This window comes from Mus caroli, chromosome 3 (assembly GCF_900094665.2).
Source record: "Mus caroli chromosome 3, CAROLI_EIJ_v1.1, whole genome shotgun sequence".
Lineage (NCBI taxonomy): Eukaryota > Metazoa > Chordata > Mammalia > Rodentia > Muridae > Mus > Mus caroli.
In genome coordinates, this window is record NC_034572.1 from 93,260,593 (window position 1) to 93,268,404 (window position 7,812).

The window sequence follows — 7,812 nt, forward strand, 5'->3', positions numbered from 1 at the left end:
GCATTGAATCTGTAGATTGCTTTTAGCAAGATAGCCATTTTTACTATATTGATCCTGCCAATCCATGAGCATGGGAGATCTTTCCATCTTCTGAGATATTCTTTAATTTCTTTCTTCAGAGACTCGAAGTTCTTATCATACAGATCTTTCACTTCCTTAGTTAGAGTCACGCCAAGGTATTTTATATTATTTGTGACTATGAACCATACAATCTAATAGGAAACTAAAAACTAGGAAAACAAGAAAATCCAAAAAAATAAAATAAGATAGAAAAGAGATTCATGAAAAGAGACTTTCTGCTATACTAACATGTATAAAACACATTGCAAATCTTACATGGCCACAAATCTAATCCTGATTTTATATTATAAAGGTGATGTTTCAAACCCATGGATAAGTGCTAGGTTACTTAATAACTGGTGCTGAAACAATTGGATTGCCATTTGGAAGAAACATCAAGTTTGTTTTCTCTCTTTCCTGATGTGAGTACTAGAAGAAAGACAAAATTAAAAATATTTTAGACCAGGTGGGAAGCCTGGTCTAAATATACCTGTTTGGGAAGCCAAGTTAGGTAGATCATCAAGGCTTTGAGGCCAAGCCTGGGCTACATAGTGAGTTCCTGGACAACCTCAGCTAAATAATAAGATTTCTGTCTCAAAACAAACAAACCAGTAAAAACATAAATATAAGGAAACCCATCCCTATGTTACTCAAAATACACACACACACATGCACACACACATGCACACACACATACACACATACACACACACACATACACACATACACTCATATACACACATACACACACACATACACACACATACACACACATACATTCACACACACATACACACACACATGCACACACACAGACATACACACATACACTCATACACACACACATACACACACACACATACACACACATACACACACATACATTCACACACACACATACACACATACACACACACATGCACACACACAGACATACACACATACACTCATACACACACACATACACACACACATACACACATTCACACACACATAGACACACACATGCACACACATAGACACACACATGCACACATACAGACATACACACATACACTCATACACACACACATGCACACACACATACACACACACAGAATACACACATACACACACAGACATACACACATACACTCATACATACACACACATGCATACACACACATACACACATACATATACACACACACACACACTTGCTTTTCTCCCTATCAGACTTGTCAGAATAAAGGTTAATTTTTGTCAGCTTGACTCAGAGGTAGAATGCCTGAGAAGAGGGAATTTCAATTGGGGGATAGCCTCCATCATGATCTGTGGACCATCATGATCTGTGGACATAATCTGTGGGGCTTTTTCTTCTTTCTAACCGCCTTTAAAAAATTAATTTTTATTTAAGGTTCTGATAGAAATGCAATGACTAATGAAAGTATTCCCATGCTTATCTAATTGAAGACTAACCACTCTTCTCATAGGGATATGAAAAAACATTTTTATTTCCCATATTAAAATCTCCAGCAAATGTGAAGTCTAGAAAATAAATTAAATGTTTTAAAGTTTACCAGATTCATAATATTAAGGAACTCATTTGTGATGGGCTTCAATTTTTTTTCTTTTTATTTATTGAAAATACTTTTTATAGAATATATTCTGATTACAGTTTCCCCTCCCCCAACTCTTCCCAGATCCTCCCCACCTATCCATATCCATACCTTCCCTCCTTCCCTTCTTTCTCTCCCTTCTTGTCTCTTGCCCTCCCCTCCTTCCCTCCCTTCCTTCCTTCAATCCTACCTTCTTTCTAAGGATAAAATAAAAACAAATAAACCAGATTAGGACAAAACAAATGGGAAAAAAAGAGCCCTCATAAAAGCACAAGAAATACATAAAGACACTGACACACACACACACACACACACACACACACACACACACACACACACCTGGCCAAACCCATAAGTAGTGTTCCTTCATGGTTTCTGCTTCCACTGCTGCCTCAGGGTCTCACCGTTAGCTACTTCCCTGTCTTCCCTGTACAGAGGACTGACTGACTGTACAGTGTAAGAGGAGATAAAGCCTTTCATTTCCAAATGCTTTGGTCAGTGTTCTATCACCCCAACAGAAAACTAACTGAGACACAAAGTTTTAGCAGTTCTCCATCTGTAAATACAAAGAAGTGGGTATCCTCATGGATCTGTAAAGGTGTACCAGTTTATACAATCAGCCAGTCGCTGTTGAATTGTCAATAAATCTGCATCTTATACCAGGTGTTTCATTCCACCTATGTTAAATGCACAAAACTTTTCATGGAGACATCATCAGTAATAAAAAAAAATTGTTATCATCTCCAAATGTTCATTAATTGTGGACTATAAAATCATAGTACATTTACATTACAGATACCACATAGCCTGAGGAACACTAAGTTATCTATGTAAGAGGGATGGACTTTCATCTCCATGATGTATTTCTAAAAGGCAAGGAAGGGCACAGTGCATATAAATATCAGCTAAATAAATCACTGTAAGAAAATGAAGCTGGGGTGATCACCAATGCACAGGGATAGAAATATGCATTTGGTGGTAAATGCAGAAGGTGTCTTTGGGCTGAGACTGTAAAGATAAAGGACATTGGCTGCCTCTGCCGTTGAACATGCCAAGACTCAGGACTAGAAGCAGAACCTCCTGTCTGCTCCTTTACCTTTAGAATTCTGGACAAGACACAATTGTCATTTCAACGAGCTGGCAGCCATGTTTTGTAACAACCCCACAATCCCCACAGTTTATTGGCAAACTCTTTCCCCATTTCCCACCCTTCCTGGCCTCTTGCAATCAGTCCTGCTTAAGAAACATCCACTAACTCATTTCTGTAAGCTGAAGCTACGTGGGCTTTTGATAGCCTAATTTTAAATTCATGGGGACAGGGAATTTAGCTTATTTTTAAGTTGAGTGGAATTCAGAAAAGAACTGCCAAAATGATTACATAGACTGGAAAAACTGTTTTATTAGAAAGATGAGCAGCCCCAAATCTGTGTTGTTTAACTGACAGCAGAGTGAAGCTGCAGTTAGCATAGGCAACTACTTGCTGTCATTTTGGCTCCCATTCCTCACCCATAGCAGAATAATTGGTCCAAGGTCACAAATGGTGGATCCTGAGAGGGAAAATGGGGTCTGAAGGCTGGAGTTGGCCAGTGAGCTTCACCAGAACAGACTCTTGGGAAGCAGAGCGCTCCTTTAATTGGGGGAAAACAAAGGCTATTTACACCTCTCAGGTGAGTGTACATCATTGGCCAGGGCCAGGGTGCTGGGGATGTCTCATTGACATAAGGAGAAATTCCGAGTGCAGCTCGACATGACCTTATAAAGGGAGAGGAAATTCAACCTATCTACTGGGCTTGGGCTTTGTGACCTCCTTCTGGTAAAGCAAAGATGGAGGCACAGGACTCCTGCCAATCTCATTCTGAGATTGGCAGGGTTTAGACACTATTGGACCCCACCAGGCCTGCTTCCCTGGGTCCCACAGCTCTCTGGCCCCACAACCTGCCATGTTCAAACACCAAGAAAGGGGAGAAGCAGTTGAGGACAATAAATTAAATTTTTGGTCCATCCATCTATCCATTCATCTGTCTGCCTATTTGTCTCCAGAGCAGGTCCTCCAGGAAAAAAATGACAATGTCCCAATTTTGCCCTCCTAGACCATCTCTACTTTCTCAGACTTATGAACCCCAACCAAGTGCTGAGTCAGAGTATGCTATGTCATCTCTCAGACACTGTGATGGTTTGAATATGTTTGACCAAGGGAGTGGCACTATTAGGAGGTGTGGCCTTGTTGGAGAAAGTGTATCACTGTAGGGGTGGGCTTTGCGACCCTCCTCCTAGCTGCCTCAAAGTCAATCTCTCCTGGCTGCAGTCAGATCAAGATAGAGACCTCTCAGCCCCTTCTTCAGCACCATATCTGCCTGGACAATGCTATGTTTCCCATCTTGATGATAATGGACTGAACCTGTAAGCCAGCCCCAATTAAATGTTGCCCTTTATAAGAGTCACCTTGGTCATGGTGTCAGTTCACAGCAGTGGAAACCCTAAGTAAGACAGATACATCATCTGTACATAAGCATCTTTCCCCACCACCTACCACCTTTAACTGATGCTCCTCTCCATTCTAATAGACACCAGCTTGCTTTTTCTCAATGCCTTGGGCACAGCCAATGTGGATCAGACTTTGAGAGGTAGGAGTGCTGTTCAGAGAACAAAATCATACCCAAACCCTATAATGAGGCTGAGAAATGAGCTTGCGGTTCCCAGTTGCCATCGATGAATTTAAGTAATTAACACTACTTCTATTATGGAGAAACCAGTAAGATCACTGGGTTGAAAAAGCTAGTTTAGAAACAGTTTTGATTGACTAGGCTCTTTAGAGCCTTTCCTGGAGCAAGATCTATCCTCACTACCAGAATGCCATGATTATTATGTTTATAATCTTCTTGTTGGGTTCCTCAACTTAATTTTCCTTTTGTATAGCTTGGATTTCCTATACACTAGCTCTCAATTTATGTTTATATAGGCTTCTTTGTCCGTGTGCTTAAGAATGTACCTGCTGGGGGCCTAGCAAACACAGGAGTGGATGCTCACAGTCAGCTATTGGATGTATCACAGGGCTCCCAATGGAGAAGCTAGAGAAAGTACCCAAGGAGCTAAAGGGATCTGCAACCCTATAGTTGGAACAACATGATGAACTAACCAGTACCCCGGAGCTCTTGTCTCTAGCTGCATATGTATCGAAAGATGGCCTAGTCGGCCACCACTGGAAAGAGAGGCCCATTGGACTTGCAAACTTTATATGCCCCAATATAGGGGAATGCCAGGGCCAAAAGAATGGGAATGGGAGGGTAGGGAAGTGGGGGGCGGTATGGGGGACTTTTGGGATAGCATTGGAAATGTAATTGAGGAAAATATGTAATAAAAAAAAAAAGAATGTACCTGCTGACACATCAGGACATAGGAAAATCTGTGTGCATGCATGTGAAATCATTCAGGAGTCTGTATGTGTATTTTTATTCAGCCATGTGATTTTGTATATCTAAGATGCCTATATGAGGAAGATGAGCCAAAATACATTTGGGGAAACTCTCTGGTAGAATTTCCAAAACAAATACATAAGAGTGAGTTGTAAGATCATGTGTGGTGTATGTTTATTTTAATGTTTCCTCACTTTTCAGATGAAGGAGCTGAACTGAGACTGGAATCTGATCCTGATGCTGTCCTCAATAGCCAAATCAGGTGAGCTCTACCTCTGAGAGAATGATCATGCAACCAGGCAGTTTTTCATCTGGCAGTTTCTACTATGGACTGTGGGCAAGAAAAGAATGGCTCCACTCTGGGCCACAGATCTCTTAGGAAGACTCTCTGAAGAGTCTAAATACACCAAAGGACTTGAACTTTAGTAGAGAGAAGCAGGACTCTACCCTGCAGAACAAGGCCAGTACCCTCATCAACCCATACTACTATATCATCATAAACTTGGCTACAGATGACCGGAAGCTCAAAAGTACAATGACACAAACACACAAAATAGGCAAAAGCAATTCCCTACAGTAATGGTTTTCATCCTTTCTAATACTGTGACCCTTTAATACAGTCCCTCATCTTGTGATGACTCCAACCATAAATTTATTTTCATTCCTACTTCATAAATGTAATTTTACTACTCTTATGAATCACAATGTAAATCTCTGATGTGTAGATGGTCTTAGATGACTCCTGTGAAAGGGTCATGACCTGCATGTTGAGAACCACTGGGCTAAAGTATACTGTGGTGGTTAGGCATGATTAGGAACACTGTTGCATCCTTCCCTCCACCCTTAGCATCTGCTTCCACCATCAAAATCAATACTATAGGGATTGAAGCTCAATAGAATGAGTACACTGCATTTGCAAAGCCCTGGGTTAATCCCCAGCAATGCATAAACCAGGAATGGCAATATCCACCTGTGACCCTAGCACTAAGAAAGTACAGAGAGGGGAATCCGAAGGTCAAGGTCATTCTTGACTACACAGCAACTTCAAGGCCAGTCTGAGATACACAAGACACTGTTCTAAAACAACAACAACAACAACAAAAAGACAACAAAATACATATTACACTGATTCTTAGTGACAATTCTTAGAGCTCATAGACATTTAAAAGACCCTGTTCATTAATCAATAGAACAACAGATGCAGCTTAGTTCTTAAAATCATGATGGGTCTAGTGACACAACTCAGTAATAGCAACTGCTGTCAGTGCTGATGAACTGAGTTCAGTTCCCAGGACACACATGGAGGAAGGAGAGAACAGAGTCCGACAGGTTGTCCTCAGACCTAAAATGCCCACTATAGTCTAGGCACAAACACAGACAAAATAAATAAAGAAGATGGAAAGATCTCTCATGCTTATGGGCTGGTAGAATTAACATAGCGAAAATGGCAATCTTACCAAAAGCAATCTACAGATTCAATGCAATCCCCATCAAAATCCCAACACAAATATTTACAGATCTTGAAAAAACAATCCTCAACTTCCTATAATAATCCACAAACCCCGATAGCTAAAATGATCTTGAATAGTAAAAGAACTTCTGGAGGTATCACTATCCCTGACTTCAAGCTGTACCACAGAGCAATAGTAATACAAACTGCATGACATTGGCATAGATACCGACAGGTGGATCAATGGAATCAAATCAAAGACCCTGAAATAAACCCTTACACCTACAAACATTTGACAAAGAAAGCTAAACTATACAATGGAGGAGAGCATCTTCAACAAATGGTGCTGATCTAACTGGTTGCCTAGATGTAAAAGTATGCAAATTAAATCCATATTTATCACACTGCACAAAACTCAATTCCAAATAGGTCAAAGAATTCAATGTAAAACCAGATATACTTAATCTAACAGAACAGAAAGTGGGGAATAGCTTTGAACTCATTGGTACAGGAGAAAACTTCCTGAACAAAACACCAATGGCTCAGGCACTAAGGTCAAGAATTAATAAATGTAACCTTGTGAAACTAAAAAGCTTCTGTATGTCAAAGAACATCATCATAAGGATCTTCACTAACTATATATCTGACATAAGGCTAGTATCCTATATATATATATATATTCAAGAAGTTAGATACCAACAATCCAAATAATCCCATTTAAATGGGGTACAGAGCTAAAAATGGGGTACAGAGAATTCTCCACCTCAGAATCTCAAATATTCACCTAAAAGATATGTTCAATGTCCTTAGTCATCATGGAAATGCATATGAAAATGACCCTGAGAGTCCACCTTACACCAGTCAGAATGACTAAGATAAAAAACTCAAAAGACAGCAAATGCTGGTAAGGTTGTAGAGCAAGGCGACCATCCCTCCATTGCTGGAGGGGATGAAGACTTGTACAATTACTGTGGAAGTCAATTTGGTGGTTTCTCAGAAGATTGTAAATGGTTCTACCTCAAAATCTAGCCATACCACCTCTGGATATGTACCCAAAAGATGCTCCACCATACCACAAGGATGCTTGCTCCACTGTGTTCATAGCAGCTTTATTTGTAATAGCCAGAAACTGGAAACATCCCAGATGTCCCTCAACTGAAGAATAGGTATAGAAAATGTGACTGCATTTCTATACCTATGGGATTGCAAGCTTGTACAACCACTCTGGAAATCAGTCTGGCGGTTCCTCAGAAAATTGGACATAGTACTACCAGAGGATCCAGCAATACCT